This window comes from Balaenoptera acutorostrata, chromosome 10 (assembly GCF_949987535.1).
Source record: "Balaenoptera acutorostrata chromosome 10, mBalAcu1.1, whole genome shotgun sequence".
In the NCBI taxonomy this organism is placed as follows: Eukaryota; Metazoa; Chordata; class Mammalia; order Artiodactyla; family Balaenopteridae; genus Balaenoptera; species Balaenoptera acutorostrata.
The window spans coordinates 833,693-845,037 of NC_080073.1; positions in this window are offsets into that span (position 1 = coordinate 833,693).

An 11,345-nucleotide genomic window follows, 5' to 3' on the forward strand; every position below is an offset into this window, starting at 1 on the left:
TTACAAACTTGTCCGACTCGGGCTTGCCCACAGGAGGGGAAGCAGACTACTTATGCAGGTGCCCCTAGGCCCTCTTGCCCTGTCCTCACAGCCTGTTTTAGGGTATCCGTGGGTTTTCACTCTCCCACGTACATCTGAGAACGAGCCACTAAGTCCAGGGAAAATCTGTACGGAATGTGGGATCGCACTGAACTCCTGATGGCATGTTTCCTGCCCCCCAGGCACCTGTCCAAGCCGTTGTCCCTTCATGGAAATTGGTCATCTGCTGCCTAAGCCGCATCTCTGGTTAGGATCGTTTCTAGGTGTGTCAGAGGTTTGGTTGCTCTTGTGAAGGCAAGTTTTTAAATGTTTTCCCTTTTTTTTTTGGTCTGCATTGGGTTTTCATTGCTGCACGCGGGCTTTCTCTAGTTGCAGCGAGCAGGGGCTACTCTTCATTGCGGTGCGTGGGCTTCTTGTTGCGGTGGTTTCTCTTGTTGCAGAGCACGAGCTGTAGGCACACGGGCTCAGTAGTTGTGGCATGCGGGCTCAGTAGTTGTGGTTCATGGGCTCTAGAGTGCAGGCTCAGTAGTTGTGGCTCACGGGCTCTGGAGCACAGGCTCAGTATTTGTGGCGCACGGGCTTAGTTGCTCCGCGGCATGTGGGATCTTCCCGGACCAGGGCTTGAACCTGTGTCTCCTGCATTGGCAGGCAGATTCTTAACCACTGTGCCACCAGGGAAGCCCCTGTTTTCCATTTCTGATTGGTAATTACTGGCCTATACAAATGTTATTGATTTTTATATGTTGATCTTCTACTTATCACTTTGTGTAGGCACCAGCCTAAGATCCTTACATGTATGAAATTAATTGTGTCAACAAGCCCATGGGGTACATGCTAATCCTATCTCTATTTTATAGCTGTGAAAAAGAGGCCACAGAAAGGTGTTTCTTTGTAGACTTTCTTAGATTTTTTAATAGATGACTTTGCCTGTAAATAATGACAGTTATTTCTCTCTCTTTCCAAAATGTATGCTTATTCTTTTTTCCTGTTTACTTGCGTTGGCTATAATGAGAATTCTCCTATTTTTCCTAGTAAGATGTTTGCTGCAGATTTCTGATAAAAGTTCTATTCAATTAGAGAAGATAGCATCTACACCTGGTTCACTAAGAATGTTTACTATGAGTTAGTTTTGAATTTCATCGAATGTTTTTTTAGCATCTGTTGAGACGAACATGTAGCTTTTCTCCTTTAGTCTGTTAATGGAGTGAATAACACTGATGACTTTCCTAATGTTAAATTATCCTTAAATTCCCGGACTAAACCCTACTTGGCGTTTTATTTTAATGCACTGCTGGCTTTGACTTGCTAGTATTTTATTTGAGATTAGTTCCATCTGTTTATATATGAGATTGGCTGTAACTTTCTTAGGGTGTCTTTAACTGGGTTTTAAGTCAGGTTTGGGCTTATTTTAGAGAAGCTCAGCCATGGTAATAAGTAAGACCTTTCGATGGTATCTGTGACAAGAAGGCATAGAGGTAGGTGGCCGCTGCTGTACCTCTGTGTCCCCTTGGCCGTCCACCCTTGGGTGCAGCTGGCCACCACAGCTCCAGGCACCAGGGCCCCGGCACGGGCAGGGGAGGAAGCACCGGATGGCTGTCCGCGTTGATTGAGGAAATAAACACTTCCCCTGGGGCTCCCAGAACATTTCTGCTTGTGTTTCATCGGCCAGAACATCCTACGGGAACCTCCAACTGCAAGGAAGAAGGGCAAGTGAGTAGTTCATCTTTCCAGCCTCTCTCGGTAGTTAGATGGGAATGGAGGGGGTTCGGGACAGCGTCCGGTTCGTCGGCCAGCAGACTCAGCAAGCTTTTCCTGTTTCCATGTTCCAAAATAAGGTGCATGAGCTGCTTCGGTAGAATCCAGCCACAAAACCAGCCCATCCTAGTGATATTTCACACACAGGTCTTTGGTTACACTTTCAGTTTATGTTAAGCTTACTGAGCACTTCAGATTATCTGCTTTTTCTTGGGCTGATTTTTATTATTTACATTTTCCTAGAAAGTTGTCCATTTCGTTAATCATCTAAAATGTGTGATAGTAACTGTACAAGACATGTTCTTATGTTTTTTAAAAATCTCCTCTTTACCTGAAGTTAAATTCCATTTCTTCCTGAAATGAATTTGCATTTCCCTGCCCCGTACTCCCTCTTGCTTACAAAGATTGGCCAATGGCCAATTTTGTGAGTCTCTTGAAAGCTTTGGTTTTATTGATAAATACTAATGAAATTTTAAAATACAAAAGTAATTTCCTCTTTTATTAATTTTTTTCTCCCCTTTTTGGCTATGTGCTGTTGCTGTTCATTTTCTAGAGTTTGGGGTTCATGACTTAGTTCATCTATTTTCTTTTTTTTAACGAAATATCTCAAAACACTGAAAAGTGAAGAGAACAAGATAATGAGTATCCATGTACTTACCACTATAATTTAGCAAATTTAACAAACTTTAATATTATGCCACAGTTTATTTGAGATTTTTAGAAGCTATTACACTTAAACTCTCTTTTTCCTCTTGAATCTGTTTCCTCCCTGTCTCCTTCACTGTTCTAACTGCCATTCAGTTTCTCCTTTCTCTTCTTATTGTGATAAAATACATATAACATAAAATTTACCACCTTAACCATTTTTAAGTGTACAGTTCAGTGGTAGTAAGTGCATTCACATCGTTGTGTGACCATCACCACCATCCATCCCCATAACTCTTTCTACCTTGTGAAACTGAAACCCTGTCCCCATCAACACTCACTCCCCATCTCCCCCCAGCCCCTGGCCCCGCCATCTACTTTCTCTCTCTATGGATTTGACTACTCTAAGGACCTCATGTAAATGGAATCATGCAGTATTTGTCTTTCTCTGTTGGACTTATTTCACTAAGCATAATACCCCCCAGGTCCATGGATGGACCACACTTTGTTTGTCTATCATCCATCCATGGACACGGGTTGCTTCCATGTTTTATCTATTGTAAATAATGCTTCTGTGGACTTCCCTGGTGGTGCAGTGATTAAGAATCCACCTGCCGGGCTTCCCTGGTGGCGCAGTGGTTGAGAGTCTGCCTGCCAGTGCAGGGGACACGGGTTCGAGCCCTGGTCTGGGAAGATCCCACATGCTGCGGAGCAACTAGGCCCGTGAGCCACAATTACTGAGCCTGCATGTCTGGAGCCTGTGCTCCGCAACAAGAGAGGCCGCGATAATGAGAGGCCCGTGCATCGCGATGAAGAGTGGACCCAACTTGCCGCAACTAGAGAAAGCCCTCGCACAGAAACGAAGACCCAACACAGCCATAAATAAATTAAAAAAAAAAAATTAAACTTAAAAAAAAAAAAAAAAAAAAAAAGAATCCACCTGCCAGTGCAGGGGACACGGGTTCGACCCCTGGTCCGGGAAGATCCCACATGCTGTGGAGCAACTAAGCCCGTGCGCCACAACTACTGAGCCCGCATGCCACAACTACTGAAGCCCATGCGCCTAGAGCCCGTGCTCTGCAACGAAGAGAAGCCACTGCAATGAGAAGCCCGCGCACCGCAACGAAGATTAGCCCCGCTCGCTGCAACTAGAGAAAGCCCACATGCAGCAACGAAGACCCAACGCAGCCAAAAATAAATAAATAAATAAATAAATTTTTAAAAAATGATGCTGCTATGAACGTGGGTTGTACACATATCTCAAGACCTTGCTGTCAGTTCTTTGGGTTATATACCCAGAAGTGGCATTTCTGAGTCATAGGGTATTTCTGTTTCATTTTTGAGGAAACTCCATACTGTTTTCCACAGTGGCTGCATCATTTCGCATTCCCACCAACAGGGCACTGGGGTACCAGTTTCTTCACATCCTCACCAACACCTGTTATTTTCTGTTGTTATGATAGTATCCATCCGAATGGGTGTGAGATGATATCTCATTGCGGTTTTGATTTGCATTTCCCTAATGTTGAGCATCTTTTCATGTGCTTTTTAACCATCTGTATATTTCTTTGGAGAAATGGCTATTCAAGTCCTTTGCCTATTTTTGAATCAGGCTTTTTCGTTGTTGAGTTTTAGGGGTTCTCTATACATCCTGGATATTACCCTCTAATCAGAAAGTGATTTGCAAACGTTTTCTCTCATTCTGTGAGTCATTCAGTTTTATACTTTTACCAAATGCGTATGTGTCTTGTAAACAATGTATAGAACTGTTTTGCATCGTTGAAACTTTATATTATCAGGCTGCAAGTCTTGTTTTCTCGCCTGCTGTTCTTCACAGTATGTGGATGGTGATACACTATCCGTTGTCTCTGCTGCATGAAAGTGCACAGCTTGTGACATGTGTATTCACTTTCCTGTTGATGAACATTTAGCTGGCTTCTGTTTTCTTACTATTTTTTTTTAAACTTTTTTTGGGGTTATTTATTTATTTATTTATGGCTCTGTTGGGTCTTCATTTCTGTGCTAGGGCTTTCTCTAGTTGCGGCAAGTGGGGGCCACTCTTCATTGCGGTGCGCGGGCCTCTCATTATCGCAGCCTCTCTTGTTGCGGAGCACAGGCTCCAGACACGCAGGCTCAGTAATTGTGGCTCACGGGCCTAGTTGCTCCACGGCAAGTGGGATCTTCCCAGACCAGGGCTCGAACCCGTGTCCCCTGCATTGGCAGGCAGATTCTCAACCACTGCGCCACCAGGGAAGCCCTGTTTTCTTACTATTATTTTTTTGCCATTACAAATAGCAACCATCCTTGTCTGTCCTTCTACACATGCGCGAGGGATTCTCTGGGCTGATACCCAGAAGTGGGATGTCCGGGTCATGGGACGTGTGCACATCCTTGACCCTACGAGGCAACACCAAGTTGTTCTCAATGCCTCTGTGCCAGCTTATGCTCCCCCCACGGTGCATGGGAGTCCCCGTTACTCCACACTCCCACCAACATTGATTTATTGTCACACTTCATATTTGCCACTAAGGTGATGGCTGTGGAAGGGCATCTTATTATTGTTTTAATATGCCTCTCCTGAGTTTTCATGGGCTGTATTATGTTTTCATGTTTATTTATTTAGATTTATTCTCCTCTGAATTGCCTGTTCATATTCTTTGCTCATTTTCTATTCTTTTCTTACTGATTTGTGGGAGTTCTTTTCATAGCTAGATATGAATTCTCCATTAGTTACGTGCTTTGCACAAATCTTCTCCCTTCTATTTGCTTTGTTGATGGTGTCTTTTATCATCTGAAAACTTCATTTATATCAGTAAAATTAATCTTATCCTTCATGCCTTGTTCAAGCAGCTCTTCCCTTCCCCAAAACCATTAAAGATATTTTCTTATTTTTTCCCTAATGTTAAGGATGCTTCTTTTCAGATTTAGGCATTTAGTCCATTTGGAATTTATTCTTGCACATGGCATGACATAGGGAATTCATTGAAAATTTCCATGTGAATAACCAATTTCCCAGCACCATTTATGTCCTAGTCTGTTGTTTCACCAGCAATTACATTATGGCTTCTCTGTGGTGTAACAGTTTTCCCTTAGAGGTTCAGGGCCGTTTTTGCACTGTCTATTCTATTTCATTGTTTTTTGAAAAGCTACTACTCTGATAACAAACTGTCTTTAATTACTCTAGTTTCCTAATAAGTCTACATGTTTGCCAGAGAAAAAGGTCTGGTTCGCTTTTGTGGACGTCCAGGTGAACTTTAGGGTTTGTTTCTGTTATATCCTCTCTGGCATTTTTTGTTTTTGTGGTTGGAGGCCCATCTGTGATATTTCCTTTCTTATTGCTGCTGGTGTTTAGAAAAGCTTTGGATTTTTACCTATTGATTTTGTAACTGGTCACCTTATTAAAAATATTTTAAGGCTTTTTAATCTCTTCTCTTGGGTTTTTAATAATTAGTGTGAGCTAAGGACAGCTGAGAACCTTCCCTTTAGTCTCGCAAGAACTCCAAGGCAGGGCCCACCACGCTCCCATTTTACAGATGAGGACACAGAGGCAGAACACAGCTGAAGGACTTCCCAAGGTCACCAGTTAGCAAAACAGTGACGATGGAAATCAGTTCTAGGCTTAATAATCAGATCACACTGTCTCTTCAAAGTTGGGGATTTAATATTTTACTCAACATTTACATCTTTCTTTTTAGATTATTGAACCATGTTTTCTCTCAGTAAATGACTTTATCTCTTACCTTGAGGAGAAAACACAAGCCTTTTTAAGTCCTTGAAGGGTTTTTCCCTAACACTGGCTCTGGTTTTCTGACACCAGCTGGGTGTCCAACAACCAATTCTGACGCTAAAGATGAGAGTTGGTGTCAGGCCCCAGGGTTAAGGGTCGGTCACATAAGATGACCCCTCCCCCACTCTTCAAAGGCAGCTGCAGGTGGGGAACCCAGGCTGCCCACACTTGTGCCTGGCTGACTACATGTTGGGGGTTCCCCCGACCCACCGCCTGAGGACTTCAGGAAAGCAGTTGACTTACTAGATGACCGGTGTATCATAAAGGATACAACTGGAGAACAGCTGAACGTAAGAGATGCGCAGGGCAGTGCACATGGCGAGGGGCTCAGGGCTCCCACGCCCCTCTGGGTGCAGCTGCCCACTCACCCTGCAGGCCTTGGGACCTGCCAGCCTCCAGAATCGCATGAGGCCATTCCTTGTAATCATTTTCTATCCCTCTATCTGTCTATCTACATCCTATTGGTTGTGCTTCTCTGGAGAGCCCTGACTAATACAGAACCATCCCTTTCAACCTTCTCTAAACTTTATTTTCATCCTTCCCACTCTGCTGTTTTGGACCCGGACCTTGCCCCACACTATGGCAGAGAGAACAGAAGATGGTAGAGAAAAGATGTCAAATCATGATACCCCTTAATCCCAATATCCCCCCAGTTATAACAGGATTGGCCTAAAACAGCTGAGTAATTCAAGCAGTAAGTTTGGCTCTTTGGTATATAGAGATCTATACTCCAAATAAACAGAGAATACACATTCTTTTTGAACACACATGAAAGACCGACCATTTGTTAGGCCACAAAGGAGGTCTCAGCTTGTTCCCCTGAAGTCACCATCATAGAGATTTTGTTTGATAACACAGTGTAATAAAATCACAACTTAATTATGAAAAGAAGCTGCCAAAAAATCCCATGTGGCCAGAAACTAAATTACACATTACTAACTACCCCGTGGTTTAAAACAGAAATCTGAAAATTATTAAATCTTCATAAATCAACAATATGAAATTGTTGTGGTCAAGCAGAATTTACTAGGAAATTTTTGGTTTTAAATAAAATGACTAGGAATAAAAAATGTAGAAAAAATGCACTAGACATTCAAAGAAAGACATTAGACAAAGATCAACAAAGCAAACCCAAAGCAAGGAGGAAGGAAATAATAAAGATCAGAATTCACTGAAATAGAAATCAACAGAACTGACTATACCAAAAGCAGAGAGAGGGGAAGAGAGAGAGAAAAAATATAAAAATATATACTCACAGAATAAAAAAGGGAAATTAACTTTGGATACAATAGACTTTTTACAACAATAAAAAGGTATAATAAATAATTATTTGCTGATAGATTGGAAAACCTAGTGATGTAGATAAATTTCTAGGAATATAGAAAATGAAAAAAGTGGTGCAAAAAGAAATAGAAAATTTGAATAAGCCAATGATTATTAAATAAATTGAAATCTAATATTTCCCTTCCCAATGAGCCCCCAACCCAGACTGTTCTATGGGGGATTTCTACCAAACTCTTAAGTGGTGGTTAATTCTTATCTTATCCAAGTCATTTTAGAATGTCCAAAAAGAGTAAAAACTGCTCAGCTCATTTTAGGAGGCTCGTGTAATCTTGATTCCTAAATTGAATTTTAAAAAAGGAAAAGAAGAGAAACTCGTATTTCTTACAAATATAAATGCAAATGCCTTAATAGAGTATAAATGTATTAAAAAATATATGTTATAACCAGGTAGGGTTTATCTCAGGAATGCAGGGATATTTTCACATTAGAAAATATATTAATGTTTTCATGATTTATTAAAGGAGAAAATTCATGATTATTTCAATTGATGCTGAGAAATCATTGATAAAATTCAACATCTATTTATAATGAAAACATTAATTACAACAACAACAATAATAAGACTTCTTGATGAAGTAGGAATAGAAGGGAGCTTCCTTAGCTTAATAAAGGTAATACACCAAAACACTCTACTTAATGCAGGAACTTTAGACACGTTCTCTTAAAGGTTCTATTAAAGGCAGAGATGCCTTCATTCATTACTGGTGTTTAACATGGAACCGGAGGGCCGGGCCGACACCAGGAGGAAAGAAGCAGACCCAGGAGGGGTGAGGATTGTAAAGAGAAGAGATGAAACTGTTATTATGTCTTATGTAAATATACACATGTCACTTTATTCATTATACATGTATGTCATTTATATAGATGACGTTTTACACATATGTCATATAAAAGAAGCATCACAATATAAATCTTAAAATCTAATAATTGATCAAGGTTGGTGGATACAAGATCAATTTATGACAATCAATAGCATTTCTCGACACCAGTTAGAAAATGTAATAAATATAATGAATTAGATATTATTCATAACAACAACAAAAAGTATAATGTCTAGGGATTGCCTTAACAGAGAGCACGTAAAACTCCGTGGGGAAGAAACTCCAAAGGCTAACAAACACGGAAGGAGAAAGTCCTGTGTATTAGAAAAATGCAAAATAAACTGCAGGGGTTCACCTTTGCTCACCAGGTCGGTAAAAATTAAAAACTGGGTAATGCCCGTGTTGGTGGTCCCTCTTGGCTGGGATGGTGGACCCGTTGCTGACCAAGGGGGTTTCTGCAAGGTAAGGGCAAGCCCACCCTGAAGACCCCATGTCCCCGGACAAGCTCCCATGCTGGAAACAGCCCGCAGGCCCGTCTGGAATAACTGGATAAGAAAATGGGCAGGTGAACACCATGGAATAGCTTATTTGCCAGTGAGATGCCTCATGGAAGGACCCTAAAACAGCAGGGGGTGAAGAAAGTTAGAGCCAGATGGGCCCTGGATGGTTCAGTGTGGACCGCAGACAGGACATCACCGGAGCCTGTGAGAAATTCACAATCTCAGCCCTCACCCAGACCTGCTGAGTCACAGTCTGTCTTTTAACAAGACCCCCAGGGTTAAGGGAAGATGTGAGGGTCCCGTGTCTGAGCAGACGTCACCGCTTACTGGGGTCAGAGCGCTCTGGGGTCAGTGCAGGGCAGACAGGTACCCGAGTGGCTGGGCTGGGAGGACCCATGTGGGGACTCATGTAAGTCAAGGCCAAAACGGACCCCTATTTGCTGTGAGATTCCGGGAAACCGGTCAGCTACCCAGAACCCGGCCCAGAGGCATGCCCCCCGCTGCAGCTTAAGGATTGCTGGTGGATTTAAAAGCCGCTCTTCTTGCCTGGCCCCCAGACGTCTGCATCTGTTCCCTGGGTTTATGGGGCTGTGGGTGCGGAGGAAACAAACGGCAAAGCGCCCCCCCCCGCCCCCCCGTGCCGGGACAGGGTGGGGCGGGGAGGGGCCGAGGGGAGATGCGGTTTTTCTTCCCTCATCAGCGCCTTTCTCCTGCGCTGGTGCGAGTGTACACATTCCTAATTGTCGCGGTTCCCCCCGTGATTTTCCCTCCGTGTGGGACGCGGGTGTCCTTACTTGGACACCTGGTGCCCACACGGATCCCCCACTTCAGAGACTCCCTGTCTCTGCCCCCCTCCCCGGCCCAGGGCAGTCCTTCGCAGGTCTCTGGGGGCATCCTTTTTACTGTGGGTCTCACCGTTCTTTGGGTTTTTTTGGAAACCATTTCGTTCAGATCCCCAAACAAACAGCATTGAGTTTGCAAGTGGAAAGGTGTGAAATGCATGATCATTTGGGAGGATTCCTTTTATGGTAAGGAGCCTTCCCAGGCCCTGTCATGGTCTCTGCACCCTTTCCCTGGGCAGGTGAATTCTCCCCTCAAAGCTCAGGAATGTACCCCTGACCTCACACCCTCTCACCGCCCACACAACCTCACCCCCTCCCACGGGTCAAAGGTGAAGGCCCCGGCCTCCGGCCCTCCCTGCTCCCCGCCCAGACCAGTCCCTCCCCCTGCTGGAAGATTACCCCTGACCAGCCCCGGACTTTCCTATCCCCCTTCCTGGCCCTCTCCTTAGCTCAGGGAGTGTTCCTGAGACACAGCATCGCTCACCCTTCCCCGCCTCCCTCTGCTCCCAGGAATCCGTGTGGGCGGCTCCAGCCCCCCCCCGCCCCCGCCCCCTCGAGCTGCCCAGCCCGGCTCAAGCTCAGTCCACGCCAGCCTGACAGTAACGAGAGTGGTGGGAATGAGTGCCAGCAATCACCACACCGGCCGACTGGGCCAGGCCTGATTTTGTTTTCATCTCAAAAAAATAAATTTTCCATTCGGGATTTTAGTTACGAAAGTAAGGTACACAGAAGCGCAGGAAATAAAAACGGACACTCCGTGTCCTCCTCCACTGCCGGTCCCCAGAGGCGACCTCGCCAGCCTGGGCCCTCCCCGGCCTGTCTCCCGGATGCTCGCCCAGCGCCCTCCCCCTCACAGCCAAGCCCCTGGCAATGCTCAGGGCCCCCGTGGTCCCCACGGGCAGGCGTGTAGCTCAAGGGGCCCTGGGGGCTGGTTTGCAGCCCACCCACCTGTTCTGTTCCCCTACTAGATCTCCATGGACCCACTTCCACCACAGAGATGCCTCCCACTGGAGCTGAAATTGCCCCTTTCAGTTAACAGCTCATCTTGGTTGTGGAAGCAGAACAGCAGGGCCGAAGGGAATAGACGTCTCAAATGCAAGAGCAATTTCCAAATCACTCTCCCCGATGGAGAGTCCCCCAGCCGTGCAGGTGAATGCATCTTTCTTCACAGCCTCCAACCCCACCTGTTAAAGTCTTTAATAGGCCAATCGGACAGATGAAAAATATATCACGGCCTAACATTTTTTAAAGTTTCTGTAATTACTCTTGAAGGATTCTCATGTGTTTATTGGCCTTTGAAAATCTTTCCCTGTGACTCAGCTGTCCGTAGCTTTTCTGTTTCTGGTGTTTTGCTTGTTTTTGGGTTTGGGGGTTTTGTGCAGAGAGAGGTTTTAAAGTTTCTTTGTCATCACATCAATTTGCCTTTAGTGGTTTCTGCCTTTGGTGACTTGGCCAGGAAAGCCTTTTCTTTTTCAGATTGTTCGTTTATCACTTGTTCTGCGAAATGATCCAGCCACTGGGTTGTGGATCTGTAGCGCGTTCACTTTTCCCAGAGACTCAGATGTGGAAGGGTAATTCTCTCTTGGTCCTGAGCTGGATTCCACCCTCAGCC